The sequence below is a fragment of the Micropterus salmoides genome, unplaced genomic scaffold (assembly GCF_014851395.1).
Source record: "Micropterus salmoides isolate LMB-PRFRI ecotype aquatic unplaced genomic scaffold, ASM1485139v1 Ms_hic_scaffold_21, whole genome shotgun sequence".
Lineage (NCBI taxonomy): Eukaryota > Metazoa > Chordata > Actinopteri > Centrarchiformes > Centrarchidae > Micropterus > Micropterus salmoides.
In genome coordinates, this window is record NW_024041262.1 from 5165755 (window position 1) to 5193599 (window position 27845).

The following is a 27845-nucleotide window of genomic DNA, read 5'->3' on the forward strand; positions in this document are numbered from 1 at the left end:
CTAACCAAAACAACATGGTCTAGCACTGAAAAGCTAATAGCAGCTAATATCCAATATGAATCATGGGAAATATCTTGGATTCCACATTATTAAGATGAAAGTTATTAGAAGACAAAAGCAATATGAAATATGAGGAGGCAGGTGAAATGAAGAGACATACTTTTGAACTGAATGCGCAAACCTCAGTGATGCATCATGTGGAATTGTGTGTTTTTATTACATGGTGATATAGCTTTCAAACGTCCCCGCGAATGTGACAGAATCCATTGCAGAGAAAATATATAGCATATTATTGCGTTTCAAGATCTCATAGTGCACCAGTCCTGCCATTATTTGTGACTGTGATGTATGAATGAACCGGTGAAATTAAATTTTTCCCCAGCTCCATAAGCATGAAAATATATGGCTGCAACAGGCCCATATGTCCACATTGTGTGTCTAATAAACAGAGAGTAAAGATGACTTTTAGGACAAGGGAAACATACATACTTATTTTTATATTGTAATTTGAAAAGATTCAAATGGGAATAAAGCATTTTGTAGCAGACATGGCCTCAGGGTGCTGCTAATATGGTGGGATTCTCATTTCACTCAGAAGTGAAGAGGCTGAAGAGGCTGTCAAGGAGTTAATGTGAGAGTTCAAGTGTGGCCATTTGAAACCTGCATAAACCTTTTGATGGTGGAAACCTCTCTCAAGGTTCTTGCTCTTTTGATTATATTCATAAGAGCTTCATTAGATGTAAACACAAAGGACTACAGTTCAGTGAAGCATCAATATTTTCATATAAACAAATTGACGATGTTAATGTGAAAGAGTCTGCTTATGATGAACCCGCTGAGAATTAGCATTTACTCTGCAGTTCCCTTCAGCTCTGAGTGTTTTAGCATCTTTCAGCAATTGTTTTGGTTTTACTGCCGACACCTTTAGTGTTTTGGATCAGTCTCAATTAGGGTTGGGTAGGGATACCGATACCAATAGAGTCTTTCATTCGATACCTTGCATAAAATTCCACCTGTTGTAGCCATAGTAGTTGATTAGTAGCCTATTATTATATTTTATTGTTATGGACAAGCAAGGTTATCTATTTTATTTTTTCTTCATAAAAATATTGGGAAATTACGTGTGTTGAAAGTAAACAATGGAAAAATCTTTTGTTAACTTTCAGTCAATAAACTGAATTGAAAGATCTCTGCGAGTGTTTTTTCCTTTATTGGTGAGTCGCAAACCTCCAAAAACAACAGTCACAAGTATAAAACAAGAAAGGAGTCTGTTTAAAGAGGTCACTAAACTACACTAAAGACATAAACAGAGGAAAAGAGAGGCTGCATGTCCAGCCGATCAAATTCCCAAAGGACTTAGTGGAGACTAAAACAAAGCTGAAAGACTAAATATTGGAGTTGGTGGACAGAGTAAACTAAAGAAAGTGCTAAAACTGCTGTGTGTTTGCTTGGTGTATAAATACAGCAAGCAACTGTTTACTAATGTGAAAGTCGGACAGCAAATGGAACCTTAACTGATAAAGTCAACACAGTTCTTTATTTCTAATCTGACGCTAAGGGCCGCTAGTTTGGCAAGATGCCCTGGACAGAGTGTTCTGTCCTTACAAAAGAATGAGGAGCAACAGCAGTAATTGTCTTATGTGATTTTTAACCAGTGTTTATTTCATATCAAGTTAAACAAAGTTACTACACCTCAGTACCACTCACTCATTTTGTACCACTGGAAAAGCACAAGTAGGCAATCTAATCCCACTTCAGTTGTTTCATACCAAACAGTACAACACTCAAGTGTTTTCCCATGATATCTGGGTTAAGATGTTTATACATAAATATGTATATATGATTGTCTCGAGAGATAAACACACAAGCCAGACAACAGAACAAAACAAAAGCTCAGGACTAAAATTAAGTTTCCTTCTATGTCCTTCATGTAGGGAGAGGAGCATAGGACTGATTCATTTTTGTCTTAATACTTCTTACAAGATACTATATGACGTATTTTGCCAGTTTGATGATCTGCAAATAGCCAACTTTTATTCCTCCGAGACTGTATGAGAAATGTTATTTTCATAATTTCATGTAAAGCATATCGCATAAGTTAAGTTTTATGTCAAGAACCTATATAGAATATAGGTTTCTACACCTTCTATTCTGTTCTCACCAGATTTATTTCAAACAACTCTTGACATCAAATAATGAAATGTAGGATGTTTGGTTTGGTTAAAAAAAATTGAACATTAAGTTTATTTCATCACCACAAAATAATAACATTAATAGTTGATGTCATAAGTAACGTACGTCATGCAACACTGAAAGTTGTAAAACCAAAACAATGAACTGAACGACACTGAAACACTCCCTAAAACCGTCTAACAAAAAAATCTTGTTTTTGATACTCCGAACAACCCTATTTACATCACATGTAGTCATTTGATTAGTTGTTAATATAGAAATACTGAGTAGTGCAGCTTGAAATTTCCTTGTGTTGTAAGGCCTGTTGCTTGTTGAGAAAATATGTTAAGGACTGTAAAGGTCATAAATCATGTATCAGAGTTAACTCCATCTACGAATGCCACAAAATGAGTGATGAACTCACCAAGGAATGTATGACTGCATGCATGTGTGCTAAATATGTTAAAGGAAATTCAACTTTTATATTGTTTCACCTGATTATGTACCACTGATTTGTGATATTCACTGCATTCCAGGGGTCATGGTCGAATAAAGTATTACCTGCAAGTATTATCTGCCTTTGTTAACAACTTTTCCCAGAAAGTGTTTTGACAACCCCCACAGGAGGGTTAGAAACGTGTCGTTTCGATTATAGATGAACACATGGGCTCATAAATAAAGCTAGTTATCCAGCTAGTTTCTCAACACGTATTTTCTGGTTGCATTGCACTGGTCTGTTGGGGTTACTGTTGGTGGAGAGATAGGCATCTGTGCTTCTTGACAGTTTTTTAGTGGTGGTAAAGGCTTCCAGTTTAGATTTCAACTTTAAAGGTCAGGTTGCACTGACCTTTAAACAGCAGGTGAAAATGTCCATAAGGTTGAAATATTATTATGTAATATATTCTGTTTTCCCATCAATACAATTGAAGTCTATTATGAATGTATTACATAAATTCCCCCTAAGCTGACACAGAAAGCCATCAATTCAGGGAGTGAAAGTTGAAAGAGGTCAGCCACATTAACATGCCTGCATGTATCTCCTCACTGCACCCCACCTCAGTGCAGATCCGTCCTTAGATAATGTGGAGGGTGGTGTTCTTACAGGTATTAGGTAAACACAGCACTGCAAATGTTTACGATCTCCTCCACATGGGTTAGAAAGTGTTTAGCGGACAGGACAGGTGCTATGTGGAAGGTTAAATGGGTTGCGGTGTCTGCGCGTAAACTGTTTGGTTCTCTGATGCCTGCAGGCCTGCCCTGCTGTGTTTGGGAGTTGGAGCATTGGCCATTTTTCAGTTGAAGAGTATAAACATTTCTTGGTAAAGAGGCAGCCTGGTATGAAGATGCTAGAGAGGCATTAGCTGACTAAATAACCAGAAAACACAGATAGTTGGATTATGACCTGTTAAGTAAACTTCGTGAATTGACTAATATTCCAATTAAATCATGTCAGTGAAATTGACATCTGCACTCTTGTTGTGCAAACTGTACAGTGTACATTTGTTTGTACATGTACAAATGTGTATGCTGCACATATAGAACCTGTGTATGTGTCTTCCATATGTTTACATTCTTGTTGAGAAAGAGTTACGGCAGGGTGGGGTGGGGGGATTGCAACTCTCAGCCAGAAAAACAAACAACCTGAGGGCCATTGAGAGAGCCCAGAGCGGCTCAGGAACATCCTGTCCACCGGTCTGCCTGGGTCAACACCAGACACCGCTCCAGGCACCACATCACTCCACTGCCAAATAACAGCATCAGAACAACGTCAATGTGGTATACGACCCCCAGGCCCAAGGTTGTGCAAGGAGGAAATCACTGTTTTCTCTGATTCCAAGCAAACGGCTTCTTACAGGAGAAATCCATGGCATGAGCTTTAGGTTAACTAAGGCTTTTCAGCTGCATGTTTTCTTTAAATCTCATTTGCCAGTTTTCCAGGTTTTCACAAATAATTTTGTCACTATCTGATCAAAACCAAATACAGGTTTTCAAGCAAATATTAACTGACATAATTAACAAACAAATATTTTAAAAAATAGTTAAAAAATATACTGCATGTCTCGCAGTAGTACTGATAAGTTGGAGGCAACAAACAAAGTTGAAAAGAAGAATCCGGCGACCTCGTGTACAAGAGGGGGACACGCTGACAAGGGAGCTAAACCCAGTTGCCACTTATGCCAATACATTTCCTAAGGTGTCGGGAATGAGGTTTACTCACTGCACAGTCACGCTGGTTTCCGTCACAAAATCAGCGGGAGCGGGATCAAGGAAACAGTCCCGTGCAGGTCTCTAGTGTGTTTTATGTATTTTATTCATAATATGTTAAAAAAATACTGGCCCTTCATGCAGCACTCCAGTTCATCCTCTTCTGAAACCAACAGTTATGGCTCCTGTCTCTTTAAGGTCCCCCTCCCTAAAAGCCCACTTTCTCTTGATTGGCCAACTTCCCGGAAGCCTGCAGAGGGGCTTGTGAAAATAAAGGAAATAAGGGAAAATTTCAGGCTACTACCTCTTCTTCTTCTTGTTTTATTGGCGGGTGCTGGTGACTTTCGATCACTGTTACAGCTATGATGTTCTACATACTGCCACCTGCTTTACTGGAGGGGAATGTAGCAAGCATTCCAAATGGTCGGCGGGGTTTTTGTATTTTTTAGAAAGCTAACAATAAGGGAGATTTACAGGTAAATATTTAAATGGGAGGACAACGGCATAGAATGGTAAAATACGGGTGAATCATGGGAAAAACGGGAGGTTTGACAGGTGGGGTGTGATTATATACAAAGTCAAAGCAAATACACGAACAGACACAAATTTGCGCAGGAAGTTTTGAATAATGCCAATTTGGGCAACCTGAATAAGCAAAATTTGCACCAGTTGAAAATATTCAACTCCAGGTAAATATTCAGTGGAAACCTTTACCTTTGAAATGCAAATTTGCAGCATTTACCAACTGCAAACCATCATTACAATTCAACATTCACAGGAACAGATAAAATGGAGTCTTTTTTTTACTTGTGCCTCAAATACACTATAATACAACATGGATGAAGCTATAATTTTTGTAAATGTTGTCTTATACAGTATAACTTGCAAATACATATTTGCTCTTGCACTTTTCTAGTGTTATGGGGGCCTTACAGCAGACTGGATTTGTTTGCCTGCTTTGACTTCCCTTCATAAGTACAGGCCAGTACAGCCCCTTAAAATATGGCGTAATGCACACTTTGAGCTACTCAAAATTGATTCTGATTCTGATTGAGTTCTTCAAGTGTGACTGTAGCATTTTAGGGAGGACATAACACCATATTCCTACTATTCCTAAGCAATAAAACACCACTCTTGCTCATTTCAGTACACTCAGTCTGATATGAGAAGTAGCTTATGGTGGCTAATTTTAGCAAACTCTAGATTTTAATATGACGTCAACTAGATTTGCTATTTTAAAACATGTAACAGATTAACATTCAAATTGTGTATTCATGAAGAACAAGTAAACACACAATGTTTATTGAAATGTTAAAACGTAGCGTAAAAGTGGCACCAGCAAAAAAAGAGTAAAACATAATATTCTACCTAAAGTTTGCAAACATATTAGCTACTAATCATATCAGACCAAGAATGACTGAAGGGTGTACTGAATTGAGCAAGAGTGTGTTTTATAGCCAGTCAAGAAATGAGGTGTCGGTGACGACACTATGGGAACGCCTCTGGGCGTAACAGGGCTGAAATCATGAATGAAACTACTCCAATCCTATTGCCGTTGCTAGAACGGTAGCGTGTGACGGTGTAACTGGAGGCGTATATAAGCACGCCAGCATGAGAGCCCTGCAGTGGTGGCTAAAATCCAAGGGATTCTCCCCGAGGGGAAATTCGATACGGGTTACGAGCAGGTGCCTTCGTTCCCTGTCAGTATGGAGGAAACCTTGGTTCTTGTCCCAGGGTCCCGTGTTGGGAGCGTCATGTCGCCAGACAATTATTTCGACAGACGCCTCACTCGCGGGGTGGGGTGTGGTCATGGATGGCTGCTTTGCGAGAGGCTCCTGGCAGGAGCATCATTTCTCTTGGCACATAAATTGCCTGGAAATGTTTGGTAGTTTTCAGAGCTCTGAGGAGTTTTCTGCCCGCTCTCCGCGGTCGCCATTGTCCTTGTCAGGACTGACAACACGGCGGTGGTGGCCTATTTGAATCACCAGGGGGGTCTGCGCGCTGCTGTCCCTCAGACCTCCCTGATTCTGGGACCCAGAATCAGGGAGCAGACCTGCTGTCGAGACAGGGGCTGAGGCCCGGGGGAATGGAGACTTCACCCCCAGGTGGTGAGTTATTATGCTCCCCTGAGGAGGGACCTGCTGTCTCAGGCGGAGGGCCAGGTCTTTCACCCTTGCCCCGCCCTGTGGAGACTGTGGGTCTGGCCCCTGAGGGGGCCCAGTTCCTGGAGGCGGACCTAACGGCGGGGACAGTCGAGACGCTGCTCAGCTCCAGAGCCCCATCCACGAGAAGGACGTACGGCCTGAAGTGGAATGTGTTTGCCACCTGGTGTAGAGAACGGGCAGTGGACCCAGTTACCTGCCCGGTTACTATGGTACTGGAGTTCCTCCAGGACCGTTTCTCTGCTGGCCTTTCCCCATCCATACTCAAGGTATATGTGGCTGCCGTGGCGGCGTTCCACACCCCTCTGAGGGATGGGCCTCTGGGGAGGCTTCCACTGGTCGTGCGCTTCCTCCGTGAAGCCCGGAGGATGAGACCCGTGACTCGTTCCAGGGTTCCCACTTGGGACCTGGCGGTGGTTCTCGAAGCGCTGGCTGAGGCCCCCTTCAAACCCCTGGAGTTGGCTGAGGCCAAGCACCTGACCCTTAAGATGGCCTTTCCCCCCCCTCGCTATCACCTCTCTGAGGAGGGTGGGGGATCTCCAGGCACTTTCGGTTTCTCCTCAATGCCTGGAGTTTGCCCCGGGGAGGGTCAGAGCCATCCGGCTATGTCCCTAAGGTTCCGTCCAGGTTGGCAGGGTCTACGGTGCTGCAGGCATTTCATCCACCACCTCATGTGACGGCGGAGGATGGGAGACTTCATCTGCTCTGCCTGGTCAGAGCACTGAGTATTTACACTCTGAGGTCCTCCCGGTGGAGGAAAGCAGACCAGTTGCTGGTGTGTTTTGGGTCCCCCAAGGCTGGGCTCCCCGCTTCTAAACACACGATCAGCAACTGGATTGTTCAGACTATTTCCCTGGCCTATCAGGTGCGTGGGTTACCTTCACCTATGGCCGTAAGGGCACACTCTACTCGAGGCATGGCGGCCTCTAGGGCCCTCCTCGTAGGGGCTTCACTCCAGGATTTGTGTGAGGCACTCCTCACACTTTCATCCGGTTTTACAGTCTGGACCTTCCTTCTGCACCCGGCACCCGTGCGCTCTCCTCCAGGTTTTTGCACGCTGGGGGGGCAGGCGTTGGCTTCGGCGTGGAATAGTGGGTATTTTCGTTCCCATAGTGTCGTCACCGACGTAGTTCGAGTTCTCTCGAAGGGGAATGTCTCGGGTTACGTATGTAACCCTTGTTCCCCGAGAAGGAGAACGAGACACTGCGTCGGTTGGCCACACCTCGCCCCGCCTGGAGTGCCTTGCTTCATAGCAAAGAGCTAATGTGTCCTGTGTGCCAGCGTGCTTATATACGCCTCCAGTTACGCCGTCACACGCTACCGTTCTAGCAACGCCAATAGGATTGGAGTAGTTTCATTCATGATTTCAGCCCTGCCACGCCCAGAGGCGTTCCCATAGTGTCGTCACCGATCTCGTGTGTCCCCTTCTCGGGGAACAAGGGTTACATACGAGACGTTTCTTTAGGCAGATATATTAAGAAATTATATTTACTTAATTATAAAACCATATGTAAAACCATATGTTATTGTGACTTGGCCACTGACAGATAACGTGGAAAATGTAAGCCAAGAGTGTGAAACACTGTCACTGTTTCTTCACCACAGTCCATTGAACGACGACAGAGTTTGTCGCCTGCTTGACACAACTCTGAAATAGCCATCAGAAAACGTTCCCTAAATGTCCACTGCCTGGAGATGCTGGTGAAATGAAAAAGTGTCTGTAGGTTGCTGGATCCAGATAAAACACCGGAACACACAAACACACACGCACACACACACACACACACACACACAGCAGCACAGTCACAGTCGCTGCATGATCAATTTGTTGAAGAGAGATTTTATTTTTTTTCCCCCAAAGTGGGATCAAACATACAACCACCTAGGTGAGAGTCCTGCATTTTCCTAACCAAACACCGTAACATTTACTTCAAATATTGTTCCTTATATTCTGACCCACCATCTAATAGATAAAAAATTCAGCTACTGTAGAAACATGGCGGCGCAACATGGCGACGTCCATGGAAGAGGAGCCGCGGATTTGTAGATAGAAATGGCTCAGTCTAAGCCATAAAAACATAACAGTTCATTAAGTATGGTCTTTATACACCACTGAAAACATAATTATGGATCTTATATTGTATTTCTGTCACTAGATCCTCAGAAATATTACACTCTGGAAATTTGGAATTTTGTCTTCTAAAAGTTATATTTTCTGCTTTGATGCAACACGACATGAGCTCTATCCTGCCATGTCTCAAAACTGAAAATAAAGTTCTGAAAGGCTGAGACTTTTTGAAGTGTTTGAACAAAAATAAATTTTGCAAGATTCATTTTATTTTATTTTTTTAAAGATTTTGAGTTTTCAAACACTTAGTATTAACCTTTAAGAACTTTATTTTCAGTTTTGAAACACGGCAGGATATTTATCCCATAGAGTTGCAGTTTCAAGCATCACATCAAGGGGTGCCATAACAGGAACCCCACAGGAACATAAGAATTCACTTTCTATGACTGTGCCCCTGCCTTGTTGTTTGCCTTCACAGGCTTCTGTTTGGGCTTTTTATAGAAACATGTACTGCACATATACAGCCTGTGAGTTTCATTGGAATGAGCTGATGGAGATGAAAGGCTAAGCAAACAGGGAAATCTTTGACCTGGGTAGTCATGACACCACATTTCCTGATCTGACTCATTAGCAACGCAGGATGAGTAAATATCCAGCGAATACTGTAGGAGGAACTAAGAGGATCTAAATATACACCACAGTGTTGGTACTTTTCCTGCACTGATGTAAACTGCTACCACGTTTCAGTAGCATACGGCAGTAGTTAGGGTGTAATAATGGCCTTCATGTCTCTGGTTTGAACAATTGCTGGTTTTCTTTCTAACTTATGGACAGCTTTTTCTAAACCAACTAGCTGAAGGCGCTTTTCAGTTGTAGCCATGCTCCTGCAAAGGGACATAATATTGGCCATTGAGGAGGTTAACAGGGCTGTGACACTGGACTCAACCCTCTAATTCCCTGGTTCTATATGTCCTTGGGCTTGGATGAAGAAAAATGAGAGATGCTTCTAATACTGCACATCGTCCACCCCTATCCGCCCATCCCCCACCCGCCCCCTCCCAACTCTCTCCTTCCCTTCTTGACACTCAAGTGGCAGTTTTTTGTTTTTTTTTGTGACTTTTAAATATGTTACAATGACATGGATGTTTTCGGAGGAGGCCCGCTGAAGATGGAAGGAGAGATTAGCTCTGGTATAGGAAAACAGAGAGAGAAGGGAGGGGTTGTCATCACAGCACACCAAAGATTTATCAACCATTTACATTCTCCCAAACACACACTCAGCAGCACAGTCTAAACACAGGGCAAAGACTCCTAAATAACCTCACATGGTCACATTTACAATAGAACTTTTCCACTATAACTTTTGATCAGCATATTGTCATGCATGACTGAGTGAATGTTAATAAAGTAGGGACAATGTTTTTTATGAGCATGATAAAAATGCATTCCACGCTTAAAAACCATTAATGATCATTTATTCGCATTGGCAATAATTGTAATCAAACGTGTTTATTCATCTGGGTAGTTTATATTTAGGAGAGGGGTCATGAAAAGTTGCTGACATGTTTATAGACAAAAGATAACAAGGGCATGTTCAAGCACGTGAACGGTTTAGTTTGGATAAGAAAAAGGACATGTTCAACGAGGTGTTTGATATTAAGGAATAAGATACTGAAAATCCTCAAGGCCATCAAGAAATCATCAAAATCATTTCTTATATATATATATATATATTTGTGATTTATTATCTGTTCTGTTACTCTGTGTATTTCCATTTTCCCTCAAGTATGTCCCGTTCTCCCTCCACTGGCGTGCTTTCACGCTTTTAGCCTGAGATTGTTTTGCTCTAGCTGGCAGATAACGATCAAATAATTAATATTTCACTTTTATATCTACTGCTCGTGGCAGCTCTGTATACACACACGCTACAGAGCTGGACATTTTTTGGCCGCTGTTTCATCACAAAGTTTAAGCAAAACAACTCACATACCACAGCGTGATGATGCAGAAGGAGATAATCAAACAGAAGCAAACAACACATTAAGTCATAATTGATTGTGCCGATGCAAGGTCACTGTGGTCTAATGTGAACAATAACAATCATGTCTTTATTTCAAGTTCTATGAATGAAGGTATTAATCTGTTCAGGGCTGAATTTACCAGGGCCCCTATTGTTCACCCAGTTTCTCCAACTCTGCACCAAGCACACATGTATTTAGTAAAATGCACCATGTAAACAATTTACAACCTGAAATACTGAAGCCTTATAGTCTGCCATTTTGGAAATATGCTTATTCAGTTTCTCATGTCTGTATGCTGAAGCTACAGAGACCGTTAGCTCAGTTTAGCATTAAGATTGGAAACCATGGTAACCTTAAAAATCTGTGTTTAATCTGTACGAAAAAACAAGTTGTAAAAACAACACGTTATGGATTTACAAAGAGTTTACATTGACGTTTAGAGGTGCTGGTAGTCTTTTAAAACTTCCAGGCTAGCTAATCCCCTCCGAATCTGGTCTTTATGCTAAGCTGTGCTATATTTATTTTAATGGAATAATCGTGGCATAATTGTGGCCAAATAAGTGTTCACAGTTTATAGTGTAACCAGGCATAACATTTACGTAATTATAGGCAATAATAGAAGCCTGTTGTTGCAGATGGTATGTGTTTGGTACGCCTATGTCTAATATCAATGTTTATATATGGAAAACGGAATGTAGCCTATAATTAACATATACTTATAGATTGGGGGGTAGTTTCTGCCTCAAAATGACTTGATTTCATTCAGAAGAGTTATATTTGACAGATTATAAAACCGACATTGCCCCCCTTTTTTATTTCATATGTAATAACATATTTTTTAATGACCACCAAACCAAAAATGTCCCCGGTTTTCATTTCAGAAATCTGGTCTCCTTAATTTAATGGACAGATATGAGATCCTCTCATTAATCTTCTCAGCTTACTCTTGGCAAGAAAGCAAATAAGCCTATTTCCAAAGTGTTAAAAACTATTTCTTTAAAACTATACTTCAACTCCGAGCTCCACTTCCCTTATAATTTTAATTTATAATGTGCTTTCATGTAATGGTGGCAGGGTCATTTTCAATCAAATACATTACTACTGCCATCTTATGCTGGTCAGGTCATTTGGAGCCAGAGTCTGTGCAGTAGTGATCAGGGTTGGAGGTCCTGCCCATACACCTGGTCGACTCAATCACACGCAGAGCTCAGCTATCATGACATGAAACCCCTCTGTTTTTCCCCTGCTAATAGTCTATAAAGCACTTAAGTCAATTTCTAATTTTCTCATTGATTATAACCTGATCAGGCCTCCCAGGTCATCAGCCAGAGATCCCAGAATTAGATCCTGCCTGGCTCCACAACTCTCGGATCTTCCCAAGACCCATAGACTCTGCTCCTCTTCACACACACTAAGTATTGTGAATAAATCTTTCTCTATTCAAGTATCTGACTGCTTCTGGGTCCAGCCCCAACAGTTACCCATGTTCCACGTTTAATGTAAAGCACATTGAGTTTAATTATACTAAAAATTGTGCTACATAAATAAAATGTTCATTTACTTTAACACAATAGGTTAAACACATAGATACCTTGATAGAGGATGCAGCCTATGTGACACACCCTCAAGATGTGGATATGTGTGCCACATTACCAATAAATACTGAACCATAGAGTCATAATGGTCCAAAACAAGTGAAGTGTATTGCTGTTAGGGTGAAGAAAAAATCTCCCTGGCTTTACATTCTGTGCATGGCCTATAGGTCTGCTTAAGATAAATGTTGATGTTTCTTTGTGCTAACATAAATAACCATTCTAGTGTTCTTGTCCTCCTGCACATTTAACAGTGGCATGCAAACAGGGCCCCAGCAGCTTTCTGCATGCTAATGATTTAAACCATTCCAAACTCCTCCATCTCCGCGGCCAATGAACTCTGGAGACGTGTCAACCGCGGCGGTTTTAGAGCGGAGAGCGATTGTGGAGCGTCTGCCTGGAGTCGCTTTTAACAATGAAAGAGACCAGAAGCTCTGTCAAACACAGGGATCAGAGAGGAATAACCACGACGTCAACAGCAACGTATCCACGGTTTGGATGCTACTGTGAGCACAAAGAGGTGGCTGTGTTTGCTTTGGCAAGTTTACTGAGTTTGGTTTTATTTTATTACCTTGGCAGTTCAAGGAGGCTCAGACATTAAAGCTCCACAAAATAATGTCTTACACTGACCATGCCAAATTGGCAGTATAAAGTAACTTCTGGTATTTTTTCAATGCCCGCTGATTTCTCTATGGGACACATGTAAACTAATGATCTTCTCTCAAGTGGCTGGTGAGTTTGGACGTGCTGCACATCCAAATTTGTCTTAATGGAGAGCCTGCTCATTGTAATACAGCACAATGTTTGGTATTTCACTCTTAAGTTTCTATTTTAAAGTTGCAAATTTACTATTGTTTAAGTTGTGGTTAACGTTTTAGCAAACAGTTGCCTATTTACACATCCAACAACATTAGCATTCATTTGGAGCTGACACATTCAAGTCCAATATTCACTCTCCTTTAAGCTCTGCTTTAGTCTCCACCAACTGCTACTATATGTTTACCAGCTAGCAGAGATGCTCACAAGTCTTTGAGCTGAAGTCCAAGTCAAGTCTCAAGTCTCTGAGCTAGAGTCCAAGTCAAGTCTCAAGTCTCTGAGCTAGAGTCCAAGTCACGTCTCAAGTCTCTGAGCTAGAGTCCAAGTCAAATCTCAAGTCTCTGAGCTAGAGTCCAAGTCACGTCTCAAGTCTCTGAGCTAGAGTCCAAGTCACGTCTCAAGTCTCTGAGCTAGAGTCCAAGTCAAGTCTCAAGTCTCTGAGCTAGAGTCCAAGTCACGTCTCAAGTCTCTGAGCTAGAGTCCAAGTCAAATCTCAAGTCTCTGAGCTAGAGTCCAAGTCACGTCTCAAGTCTCTGAGCTAGAGTCCAAGTCAAGTCTCAAGTCTCTGAGCTAGAGTCCAAGTCACGTCTCAAGTCACTCGTGGTTATAATGAATGTTGTATCACCTGCTGCGTTCAGTCCAGGCTGCTCATAAAACTGCATAGTTATGAGGAATTCTGAACTCCTTATTCAGAATTATCAACAATAAACGTGTAACCTGTTCGCAGCCAACGTTATAAATTAACGTGATGGCAGCCAGCGGGACGTAAATTATGACGTTAATCGACCACCACAAGTTTGGCAAGTAAACAAGCGCTCATTCATCTTTTCATAACGAACGACAGTCGGAGTTAACCTCCCGTAGGTCATAACTTAAGCAAGAAGCAAGCTAACGTTAGATGGGCAATGCTGAGCTAAACATGTCTCACGTGTGGCCATGCACAGCCGATACTACGTGTTACGTAGGCAGGTTAACGGAGGGAGGGCAATAACAGTAAGCAAACAGTTATTTGATACACTAATATAAATTTATTGATTAGTGTAGCTTTAACTAAAACTAAAACAGACTTTCATTAAAACAAATAAAGGCATTATGTTTACTGTAATGAGCAAGACCTAAGATAACTGTGACTTGAACAGACACAGACAACCTGAATCACTGCACTTGATTTCAGTACATACCAGACACCAGAATTTAATCTCTTAGGTTTAACAAATTTACATCTCCACTATGACACACTGAGGCTGTGTCCAAAAATCATCCCTCATTCACTACTCCCTACTCCCTATCCAGGGAGTTCTATGTAGAGGACTATACAGTGAGCTCACCAGCAAAATGAAAACAAATTTCTCTGCATCTCTCTAAATTTCGCCATTTTTTTACAGGGACTGTGTCTTCAGTAGATCTGTGGATTATCCAGAGTAACATTTTTTTGGAAGGACATGTTGCTGTTGAGTTTTGAGCATGTCATTTTTCAATGGTTTGAAAGCTCAGAGAGGAAAATCTCAACATCTTGGCACATAAAACTGAAACTATCTGCATTACCAGCTGCTGTACCTAGTAAGTAAACGGTGTAATTCAGGTGAACTGATCTTTAAAAATCAGGATGCTATTCAGACCTAAGAGTCCACATCTTCAAATTTTAGATAAAGTGATCACGACGGACTTTAGGCCTCTGTGTCGGAGTATTCGTAAGTGTTACATGTTCTCCTTTGATTAGCTCTCAAACATTGCCACTGGAGATGGATTCAACACCCTGTGAAAAACACTTTAGGAAAAATGATACAAATCAACACACATCCTGCATCCCGTCAGAATTCCCCTGCAACGAATTCCCAAACATAAACACTATCAATTTTGTCTCTGTTCTCGGGCCGAGGTCCAAACCCCGCGGATCGAGCTCTGTTTGTGTCGTTTCTCCCATCCTGCCCAGATTTGGCCACAAGTGTCTTCCACTTGGAAACAGGAAGACTGCCTCTTTTTCCTTCTCTCTCGATCCCTCTCACCAACCTCAGTTTGTCCAAGAACATGACCCTGACTACAGAGATGACTAAGGACGTGTCTACTTGCAGGAATCCCTCCATTTAGACTGGATGGTGGACTCCACATTCTTTTTTCTAGAAGGATTACACACTGAGGATCCAGTGAAGGGACCTTTCCCATTACATAATGGAAGGGTTTTTTCCCCTAAAGAAGATAAGATCCCACGGCACCAGGCATGTTCACACAGACGATGTGCAGACCTGTAACAGTGTCAAATGTCAGCATTCATCCCTCCCAAACAGGCCCTTGGTGCTGCACTGCATCAGCCAGCATTACCACCATGTCAATTTAGCAAAGAGCAGTGCGGTAGGTCTCACTGTTTGTTCCCAGTGATATTGTTTTTCACATGTTATTGCTCAAGTGGAAAATCACTGATTTCAAACAAAAACTTTACAGGAAGCTGCAAAGACTTCCCATCAATTGAGAGGACTCACTGATGGCATCAGTTAAAGGTCAGCCGGGCTTGTCTTACTTACTTCATGCAGCTCTTTACTGCTCTGTGATGACATCTATCCAAATAATAAAGGGTCGCAGTGCCACCTACTGTACTGTGTACAAGTGTGTAAAGTCAGAACATGACTGCCACTTAACAATGTGTAATTTATGACAAACATATGAAAAATAATTTCAATAATATTTACTTTTTCCCATACACAAACAACAGGAGCGATTTTTCTTTTTGGTGAGTGTCTTTTACACGAGTCAACAAAACAAAAATACAATTAGTGCAAACTACAGCAAAAGAGCTGACTTAAATAATAACTGTACTGAGTTATACAGAGGTGTTTTCTGTTATTTACCCTCACATATAAATGGGGTGGACAAAACAATAGAAAAACTTGCCAGTAGAACACAACAGCACCACAAACTAGATCCTGCACCTATCTAAAAAAATTATAACCTTCATGACGGTAGACTACATTAGTTTTAGCTAGGTGTACCTTAACATGCGTGTGAGTGTGTATGTGCATGTGCATGTGCATGTGCATGTGCGCGTGTGTGTGTGCATATTGTATATACATGTATGTCCTTCTCAAATATTGTCCCAGAACAAAGATCTGAACGTCGATCAACTTCAAAATGAATCATTTTGGCAGCCAATATATTCACCCATTAATACATTGTCTGATAAATTTAAAGCGTCATCATACGATTTGTAGATGTAAATGCAGTAAGAAAAAACATTTGTGTAATACCAAAAATATTCCTAAATATCATCTTAACTGAGATAAGATTTCAGACTGTAATGAGGCCCCGGGGCCCAAGTGTAGACATCTGGCAGTGTCATTTGCACCGTCACAGAAGCACATGGATTTGGAACGAGATGTTGAGCAATCATATATGGGCGTAATGTTTAGGTGTCCGCATCATTTTGAAGTTGTAACTTTCAGCATGCAGACCACTTCTTGTTTTCTTCTGGATGTAGCTTTTGTCATGCATCCAGTCGAGGCTGAATGTGATCACTGCCCACCTTCTCTACAAAGGCTCCAGCTCAAGTATAGAAAACAGATTAATAATGCAATCCTTTGCGTCTCTCTGAAAATCTGTTGGGGAAACTGGAAATGCGCTCTCTCTGTGTGTCACTTTTCTGTTTGTCTGTGTTCTCTCCCCTCTTTTTTGCCCATGTCTGCCTATTGTCTTTCCCATGCAAGACAAACATCTCAAAGTGACAAAACAGAGGAAACAAAATACTGAAGTAACCAAAACAATCCAGCCGAATGAACTTTTTGTGTTTGTGAGCTGTTCCTCTCCCTGCAGACAACTAACAGAGGTATAATCTGAAGGGGGCAGTGTTGCCCCTGTTGTATATGTCTGTGTGTGACGATGACACACATGAGGTTTAGTTTGATAGTCACCATGTGTATCTCGGAGCACCTCTAACCGTCACTTCACCAAACTTTTAAAAATAAAATGACCTGCCCTTCATTTTGACATTTAAATTACCAGCACTTGATTATATTCAAATTAGCCAACTTAATGAGTAATTATACACTGATTCAGAAAGTTATCAAAGGCAATGTCATCAGTGGCTGTGAGTTTACTGAAGCTGCAGCGAGAAGCTATTCCCCCCAGCTTTAATTGTAGTCATTACAATTAGGAGCAAAGCACACATCTTAAGTACTCCTCAAAATAGACGTGATGACTCAGTAAACAGACATACAGTAGTGAAATAACGTGAAATGCAAGGGGACAATTTCAAGATGAGCAAACAGAGTGAAAGACAGGACACAGGCTGATGTAAAATACCTGAACACCCCTCCTGTGTGAACGTTTTGGATTTGATTGTCATGAACCTGACAAAAGGTTAAAGGTTGGCACTTGATGAATAAACTGGGGTTGAGGTAAGGTGTGTGTGTGTGTGTTGGGTAGGGGGGGTGGCACACTGCTCTGAAGGTGTAATTACTTGATCTCTGGGTGGCTCCAGGGATAATAAAGGAAGAAAGGAAGACAGATGAGAGAGAGCAGGGAGTGGGCCTATGTGAAGAAGATGTGCGTAGGTGTGTTTTCAACAAAGTGAAACAAAGGTATTCTTTCAGTGTGTCAACATGAAAGAGTGCTGAACTAATTGTCTTTTATTTATTTAGGATCTTGAAGCTGAAGCACTGAGTCCACTCCTATCTCCTTGTATCACACCACCACAGAAATCAATGTTGTTTTTGCTTGAAGATTGAAATAAAAATTCAGGACGTGAGCACAAAACTACTGCAAGACCTTCTAGGCAAAGGTTATGTGCAAGAATATGGGGGGAAAAGGTATACAGATTTTTTTTTAATCGACAGGTTTTACTTTAACCTGAGGAGGACGTGAGAAGATCAAAGTAAAGATAAGGCCAATTCGTTTTTTTGTATTTTTTATAGAGCATATAAAAGATGTAGAATTGATCAAGAAGCCTGAAGTAAAAAAATGCCCTATTTTCATCACTGTATTAGTCTATTTGGACTGCAGAAACTTTACATAACCATGACACGTCACAGCAGGAAAAGCACAGGCGTAAATAATAAAATGAATGATGGCTGGACTCCATTTACCTGCTTCAATTCAACGCAAAGCCAAAAGGAAAAATGTAAAACAAATTGAAACTGAAAGAACATTGTAGAAAAATAAAGAATAATAATAATAAGGCGCAATTTGAAAAACTAAAACGCAGAACGTTATTTTCTGGGGCTCTGACCAGCTTACGCTATCCAGAGTAGTGCCCTGGTCAGTGTATAAACTTCACTGCCACGTCTTGTATTGCTGTCTGTCCCACAACTGCAAAAAGATTCCTCTTTTTCCCCTTTAATGAAGTGTGGCATATGAAAATGCCCATTTGTAAAATACTGAGGCAACACGTGAAGAATCTAGTACTAAAGCCTCACAAGATTTATAAGGTTCAAATAATTGGACACTTTAGTCTTACAGGTTGTTAAAGCTACACAGTTTTCTTTTATTTTAACTTTGACTGTGTAATTTGAAAACTGTCACAGGGAACCCAGGGAGATTCATCACCTGACCCTACAGTTAACCTCAGCTCTACAGACCTTTTAAACATCAAAGTTGTGGTGAGCATAGTGGAGCATCAGATGAATCAGACATTCATCAAAATCTTTATAAGGTAATAATATGTTAATGTAGTGTGGTCAGCTTGTTCCGCTATCCCCAAGTGGCCCAAAAAAATGTTTTAATAAAATAAATCAATCCATCTAGCTGGGTGGGTCCAGCCAGGGCAGTCAAACTCTCACTAATATTAAAACAATATTTAAATAAGTCTTTTCTAAGAGCTAAATTCATGAAGTTACACTTGCCAAACATCCAATATCAGAAAACTAATTTATGAGATGCATGCACACTCGAAATGTATCTGAAAGCCTCTACAGCAGATATTCCTTATCTTCTGTATTCATTTTTGATTTAAAATCATACACCATAGCCAGCACCTGCTCAAAGAAGACATGAAAAGGTGCAGTTTGATGGGGGATGATGTGCTATGATTTTTGTTAGCAATGCAACAAATCATTGTTGCAAAAATAATACAGCAGAAATGATTTGCCTTTGGCAGTCAGTCAGTTATCAGCACAGTAGTTGAGCTGAGGTGAGAGCCCTGGATTCTCCAGTGATACAAAACACAGATGAGAGGAATAAATCCTGTCACAATTTAATTTCCTGTCCCTGAAATCATTCCTGATTACAGGTGTCTACCTCTCCAGTGTCCTTTCAATCATCATGCACAATTAGATGGGTGGGGGGAGGTGAAATCAGACCAAATTGTGCTGGAGGTAGAGAGACACTGAGGACACAGACTGATGTTAGACTGGAAAATAGGTCATTCATTAATTTGTCAGCTTTTTCATATACAAAACCACAGCTATGGTTGAACTGCAATCATTCTCCATTTCCCCACATGTTAGACTGATATCAGAAGGTTTATGAATAAGACAGGAGGACTGAGCTGAGTGTCCATGGCTGTCTACACTTCAACACACATCCAACACAAAAGCTGCCAACGTGTTTTGAGACACTTGACATGAGGAAATTATTCATGTCGTCTGTAGTCTTTGAATAAGAAATTGTAAAATGTTATATAAATGAGGAATGGCATTCCCTGAGCCGTTTCTACTTCTGAAACTCCTCTTAATATTGCACCATTCACTGATGCATTTGCTTCTTGATTTAATGCAGAATTTGAATTATAAAGCATGAGCTCCGCTCCAACATTTGTCAGTTTTTATGAGTTTTGTATTCCTGCCTCTGTATTTGATGTAATTAATTCTGAAATGTGGCAATGATAGAGGCTCAGTGGTGCTGGATGTGGGGGCACCACCATTATGCCAGTAATGAAGCAACCTCTATAAAAGAAAAACAGCTCTTCATAACAACAAGGAAGAGAACTCTAGATTGTTTCATCAAATATTAATGTTCTCTATGTGGAAGCAGTTTCTGCACATGTTCCAAATTTACACTAATTAACGCAATAGAGTTCTTGACTGTGTTTGAATTAGAATACTTTCTAGCTAGTTCTAATCCTGTGTCGCTGCATTAATCGTTGAGTTATCTCTTTGTATATTTCAAATATACTGTGTATATAGATGAAGAATCTTTAATGAAAACTTTTAGATCAAAATGCCATTCCTGTAAAACATTAAAATATATTTGAGGACTCATCTTAAATTTATTCATACATTTATCCAATCAAATCTAATTTGCAGCAGCTAACCCCATCTATCATATAAAACCGTATATTGTCTCTGGTATCAAGCTGTATCCAATTAGCCATGCTCACTTTTGAGCGAGTTGATAACAAAGACTGTATAAAAGAAGTGGATGTAGCCATCGTGACATCACCCATTGGTTTATGGTCGACCGTTTTAAAGCCTTGAGTTTGGCATTTTGGCTGTCGACCACTTGTTTTTTCTAGAACCTCACATGACAGGAAGTGACCATATTTGAACAAGAAGGAGGAGCTAGCTTGCTTAGTTAGCAAAGCGCATCTGTTACTGGGATGCTAATTTTGGCCAGGCTTAAAACAAAATGTATTACCGAAAAAAATTAACTCCTAATAAGCTTTTTTCAGTGGCACACACAGTGTACAGAGTGCAGTGGATACGACACGAGTTGCCTCTATCCTGACTGACAGGTTGCCATGGTAGTCACATGTAAATCACAAGATTGCCACACCCTAAAGTATACCCTGCTACCTTGTCTATTTTCCTCTAAATGGGATCATTATTTAGAAAATGAACATCATGCTGAATTGCAGAAGACTTGAAACTAGTGTTTGAGACCATGAACTCATTAGGAAAGTGTTTACAGAGGTAATAAATCAAGTAGGCTCACTTCTTTCTGCAACCAGTGGTGTCGCCCCCTGCTGGTCATAAGAAATGTCGGTTTAAGTCACTTTCACATTGGCCACACTTGTCAGACCCAGAGGTTCCCGCTTTAGGCCAGGGCCAACGAATGATGCGTATTTAAACGATACGCCCCATTTTGTAAACTTCTACAGCTTTCAACAAATGAAACAAAAATTGTTGCCTTGTACTTCTTGCACATTTTTTATATATCAGTAACTATGAGAGTGGGCAGCTATGTTTGGGGTGTGAAATAAATTACGTATTTGTAGTTATCATCCACTAGCTGAAGCTGAAGTTAAAATAGATTTGCGTTCTAATCACAGACTATAAAATGCAACATTTGTTGTTTTGCGCATTTGCTTTATTATGGAAAATACAAATATGTGACATTCAGCTGGGAAAGAATTAAAAAAAAATCTACCCAATGTAGGGTTAAAACTATTCGAGAAAACTAGCTAATGAGAAATAGATGCATGTCACTTCACATGATGCTAGCTAGCAAGCATAGCGTTAGCTAACACTACCTTTGCACAAAACAAAGCTATGCAACAAAACAAGATGCATGGCTAGCATTTTCCAATAATATACCTACCCTCATGTGTCGAGTGGTGCTCCTACCATGCCAACGTGATTGTGATTTTGGAATAAAGGAGAAAAAAAAGAATTTCAAGTGTTAACTAAAACTCTGACTTTTTAACAGACTTTTTACCCTCTTAGCATCATTTATGGACACAGGGCTCCGTGGTCAAGTTAACAATTATACACTCTTGAACAAAATCTTAAGACCGGGGGTCAAGTACTCGCATTTTCGCGTTGATCACTTCAAACACTCGTTTCGGCATGCTTGATGCGACTGTTCCCAGGAGGCTGCTGGGAACTTTGCTCCATGTGGTGAAGATGGCTTCACGAAGGGCATCCACGGTCTGGAACTGACGTCCGTTTTTGTAAACTTCCCTTGCCATCCATCCCTAAATGTTCTCAATGGGATTTAGATCAGGAGAACACGCAGGATGGTCCAAAAGAGCAACGTTATTCTCCTGGAAGAAGTCCTTTGTCAGGCGGGCGTTGTGAATTGCAGCGTTGTCCTGTTGAAAGACCCAGTCATTACCGCACAGACGGGGGCCCTCAGTCAAGAGGGATGCCCGCTGCAACATGTCCACATAGCCAGTCGCTGTTTGACGCCCCTGGACAACCTGAAGCTCCATTTTCCCATTGAAGGAAAAAGCACCCCAAATCATGATGGAGAATCAGATCAGATCAGAGAATAAAACTTTCTTCCACTTTTCAATGTCCCATGTTTGGTGTGCTCCCTTGCAAATTCCAAACGGGCAAGTTTGTGGCGTGGGAGGAGACGTGGCCTTTGAAGACGCAGATGACATCTTATGGTTATTGGGCTACAGTCAGCATTATCCTGCGGCTCAGTGCAGGTGAAATTTTTTTGGGTCTACCACTTGAGTCTTTTGTCCCATAACTCTTAGGATCTTTTAAGAAATGTAAAATGACTGTCTTACTGCGTCCAACCTTGGCAGCGATGGCGCATTGCGAGAGGCCTTGCTTGTGCAGCTCAACAATCAAAAATCATGTAGTTTACATTGTGAAATGCTCACAGTTTTTTTAGGTTTCGAAAAAGTTAAAACGGGTAAATACAAGTATATTAGTTACGCAAGTTAAGTTACGTACTAGTTAAGCTAGTTGGATCAATTTCATATGTTGTGTAGCTTAAGATAGAAAGAGGTCAACGTTCACTATTGGTTTCACACTTGAAAGCAAATACTGGTTTCCTGGGTGAAAGTCCAGTGTTTGTTAATCTACCCATTGTCCTCCCTGACCACCTGCATTACCTGACATATAATGTTTGTAGCATTGGAAAAATTACACTAAAGGTGAGTTAAAAAGTGATGCCAAAGGGTCTTGACCAAGCATCACTATGACGACTTGGAACAGATTGAAAATTCCCCTGCAGACCATAAAGCATTTTCCCAACAGACCACCATTATAATAGAGAGGTATGTAAAACTGTTAAGAAGACACCTCGAACTGCAAACAAGGTCAGTTAAGACTCTTTCTATTATGATTTTTTTATTCATGGAGGTTTTATATTTCCTCAGAGAAACACTACTGTGCATATTCAGTGGGCAAAATACCCTGTGCAGTAAGTTACAGCTTGTGTGTTACTGCTTCGACCAATCAATTATTTTTTTGCCTCGCTTACCTCAGTAAAAACATCTGACATCAAGATTGCAGCCACAGGGCGCGGTTAGCACATTTGGTAGAATGTGTGCCCCATGTACAAAGGCTGAGTCCTTATCGCAGCGGCTTGATTTTGAGTCTAGCCTGCAGTCCTTTGCTTTATGTCGTCCCCTGTCTCTCAGTCCCTCATTTCCTGTTTCTCTTCACCTTTTTTGGGGAAAAAATAATACAGCCAAAAGGCTGAATGTCTGTGCATAATCACCCAGCTTCACACTATGAGTTCATAAAACCAGAGTAATTATCACAATCAAAGTAATAATTAGTTTCACTATTTATTCAAATGAATAATTACAATATAAATTAAAGCCAATAAGCTGAGGCTAACAATCCAAAGCAGTGCCACAGACCAAACATAAATAAAGGGTTAAATTACTTCATTTTATAAATACAATTATGACAACTGTAAACAATTGCATAAACCAAACACACCTTACCTGCAAATAAGGATTCACTGTTATGCGATGTAAGGTAATCCAACAGTAGGCAGAGTCTTGGCTGTGAGAATATTCAATCCATGAATACTGTTTATACCAGCAACTCTGAAAGCACCTATGTAACATTCAAATTACATTTAAAAGAATTAGTTACAAAGTTAAGGAACAGTCAGTATCACAACTTGTTCTGTGATAATTACATAGATGGCACTAATAATTTTGTGTAGACTGAAATGTCAACACATACTGTGAGGTCTGGGTGGCAGCTTGTGCTTTTACAGCCTGAAGAGCCGCTTCATCAGTGGTGTCAAAATCACCTCTTGTAATGTCATTAGAAACACTTTCCCCTGAAGTGATATAAACAATAATACATTCATAGTTTGCTCATGGGCACATAGATGTGATTTTATGTTCTCTTTTTATGTTCTGTATTGAGATATTAATAAAATTGTGTATGCTGTGTGGGTTTGCTCTGTATTTGCAAATGAATATCATACACTGAGCAAAAGTGGATCGTGCTTTTTAAATTAAATCAAATATGAGCACGAAAAACAAGCGTGTGAAGTTGGCTACAGGGGGCTTATAGGTGTCTGTCTGGAAACCCCAAAACAGCAGATTGAGTGAATGCTCCGTATTTGTTTAGCACCTTTCTATACACGACATCTGCATTCATCATACACACACATTCATTCACTGGTGGAATAGCCACCAGAGGCAATTAACATGAAACATCAAAAGATACACAAAAACAAATAAGGAATACACAGCAAACACACCAACTTCAATAAATGTCCCTTACTCTGTGGGAGTGATACCTCACCACTGTTAACCATCTTTGTTCTGTTCAGGTGATTGCTGATCGGGTGCACCTTGGACCTGTGAGCCAGGGGAGATAAAGCTCCACTTGGTCAAACTACTTTCTCTTCTACCTACTCTGCAATCCAGACGTCAACCGTGGCCTGACCACCCCGACTGCTACATCTTGCTTTGAGTTATTTATGTTGCAGAGACATATCTTGCACATTTAAATAGTTATGTTTAGTTCACTCTTTTGTTAAATTACTTTTGATCATTTATCCTGCGTCGTTCGCTCTTTTGTCATGACCCTTGAGCCAGATAGTGACACTTACACATAAAAAAAAAGATTCACTCTGCATGCAATTTGTGGACTAGGGCACGAAAATTTTGTATGGTTAACTTGTTTTTGGCATTTCTGTGAAAGGGCTGGCTGTCTGAGAATAGCATTCATTTAAAAATCAAATGGCACACAAACAATCATGAATGTTAAGTGTAAAGGTATCAGTCTGGAAAAGGTTACAGTCTGTGCGATAATTATGAATATTGCGAGTATAATCCAGTCTAAAAGTATTGAGTGGGGAGACCCAGGAACATGAGCTGGTGGTGGCGGTGAGGATCCACTAGTTACAGGTCTCTGTAGCACTTCTTGGGCCTCCTGATCAGATGCTTTCCTCTGAGGTGCCTCGTGTGTGTGCTCCATCTCGCTGACCCCTCTCAGGACTGGCAATTGGAAATGAGGCTGCGGTTGCTGAGGCGGACCAGGTGACCCAGCAGGAAGTGATGTGTGGGAAGACCCAGATTGCACCTCTGACCTGGTGGGTCCTGGTCTGCTTTGGGAGGGTGGAGATCTCCATTTTCAGCACCCTGTCTAGGGCCATTGTCTGTGCTGCAGACAATGACTGCAGATGGATGCTTCTTTGAAGTAGGGGGCTGGCTGGCTGAACCTGTCTTTCTTTTTTTTTTCCCCCTCTATGACAGCCAATTGTGATGCAATTCTCTTTCTAATCTTCCTGATGTGCATTTAACAATACTTCTCTAAAACGCTTTACACACCACCTCTTTAACTTTAAAGAAAGCAGGGCATTTAATATTTCATGGCAATATAAAAATAACAATTAACGTTAGCTGCTGTGGGGTCTATTAGCTCATCCTTCACGCTAGCTGCTGTTAACATGCTACATGAAAGTTTTTCCATTCAGATGGAAATTCAGAATAAATTAAACATTTGAAGACCATAATTGACCTTAATTAACAGCTTTCAGTTTCTGACCACAAATCAATGTCGTTGAAGGAAGTCGCTAGCTAGCTCGCCAGTTTCTGACCGCTCTACTCCAAACCTGGCCAAGCACCCACTGCCTGTGACCTGCCTGCCCCCCGCTGACCAAAGATCAGCTCACACAGCATCAGCCCCATCACTACTATAATGGTCAGAAATAATAAACTGACCTGAGCTGGCATCATTGATTGACAGGGCCAATTAGATTTCAGGCCAAGGCCACCCCCCCCAAAATCGCCATAGTTGCATTGCTAAACATACAAAGTACTGTGCATTATTTTTTTTGTATCGGTGGCTAACAAAACACATTTTTCTCACTAAAGCTCATAAAAAAAATAAATATTACAAATTAAAGCTTTCAGTATAGACATTATAGGGTTTATTTAGGATTTGAATATGATATATATTGAATTGTTTCATAGTCTGTGTTTGCCTGCACACACTTTTTCTTTCTCTCTCTCGTTTTTATCCATCCATCCTTAACTGCTTATTCGGGGTTGGATCGTGGGAGCAGCAGGCTCAGCAAAGGACCCTAAACCTCCCTTTCCCAAGCCACATTAACCAGCTCTGACGGAGGGCTCCCAAGCTGTTCCCAGGCCAATGTGGAGATAATTTCTTCACCTAGTCCTGGGTCTTCCCTGAGGCCTCCTCCCAGCAGGACATGCCTGGAACATCTCCCTAGGGAAGCGCCCTGGGGGGCACCACCTCAACTGGCTCATTTCGACACAAAGGAGCAGAAGCTCTACTCCGACTGGATGACTTGGCTTCTCACCCTATCTCTAAGACGTCAGCCACCCTCCTGAGAAAACCCATTTTTGCTGCTTGTACACGCGATCTCATTCTTTCGGTCATGACCGAGCCTTCATCACCATAGGTGAGGGTAGGAACGAAAACTGACTTGTAGATCTAGAGCTTTGCCTTCTGGCTCCCCCTCACCCCATACTCCTGCAGCACCTCCCACAATATCCCACAATATAAGGTAGAGGGTGACACATCATGTCTTCGGGCCATGCCCGGCCGGGCTCCGTGGCAAACCCAGCCACCAGGCGCTCGGCGGCAAGCCCTCCACTTGGCCGGGCTCCGGACAATGGCCCTGGGCTTACTCCGGGCAGGGTAAATTCTCCTCTTCCTCGTTTTTTCATTTTTATGCTCTTTTATATGAAACATTTATACAATCAGTGATTATACAATGAGTGAGGATCAAGCCAGTGACATTGAAAACAGTGCATCTGGTGATGGTGCTCTTCCTCCACCGAAGACCAAGAGACTAGCTTAGCTGTCAGCTTAGTTTTTCTCATAGTGCATGAGGTTTAAATAAACATTTTGCTGCATTTTGTTGGTGCTTAACAGGCCAACAGTTTAGCACCAACAGATAAAATATATCTTTGCTGCCACAGGTCATGAGAGTGTATTACTGAGACAAATAGAGTAAATTTTCTCCTGGTTTGTTGATCTTAGAATCAAAATGTTCAGAACATATGTGGCTTTTGAAAATTGGGTCCAAATTTTCCTTTAGTGACTATGGGCAAAAATAATCATTCATAATCTGTGCTCATGTTCACTTCTCCCATTGGAGTGAATAGACTCAGAACCTGCCACCAGTCTCCAGTAAAGGGATGGGCAGTGGAGAAATCCAATGTGACACAGAAAATGACTCTCTATTCTGAACCGTCTCTGGGAGTTGCTATGTCACCAAACCTACAGAATCATCTATTTCATGAAAAATTGCAGATGGACTATCACTTTCTCATGTGACCCTTATGCTGAAACATGTTATCGACGGACAGAAAGTGCAAGAAAAAATAAGACAATAAATGGTGCGGCTGTGGTATCATGAAATGCAGTAGGAGAGTTAGAGGATTATAGAACAGAAATGGGGTAAGAAAAGTGGAAAGAGAAAAACTAACAGAAATAAGAAGAGGAAAGGCTTTGGACTGTGTTTCTCAGGCTTGAGATAAAACTAACTGCAGCATCGGAGATGAGCAGCACAGCCTCACAGAAACAGGTGGGAAACGCTTCAACATGCTATGGCTGTGAGCTGCTGTGAGTAATCATGTTCAGACCCCTTCATCACACACTGTTTCTATTTGTAAAGATTATTTTCTATCTTTGATCTATCTTAATCAATATAATTGCAGGGTGATGATGGAGCAGTGGATAAGACACATTCCTTTGGTTTG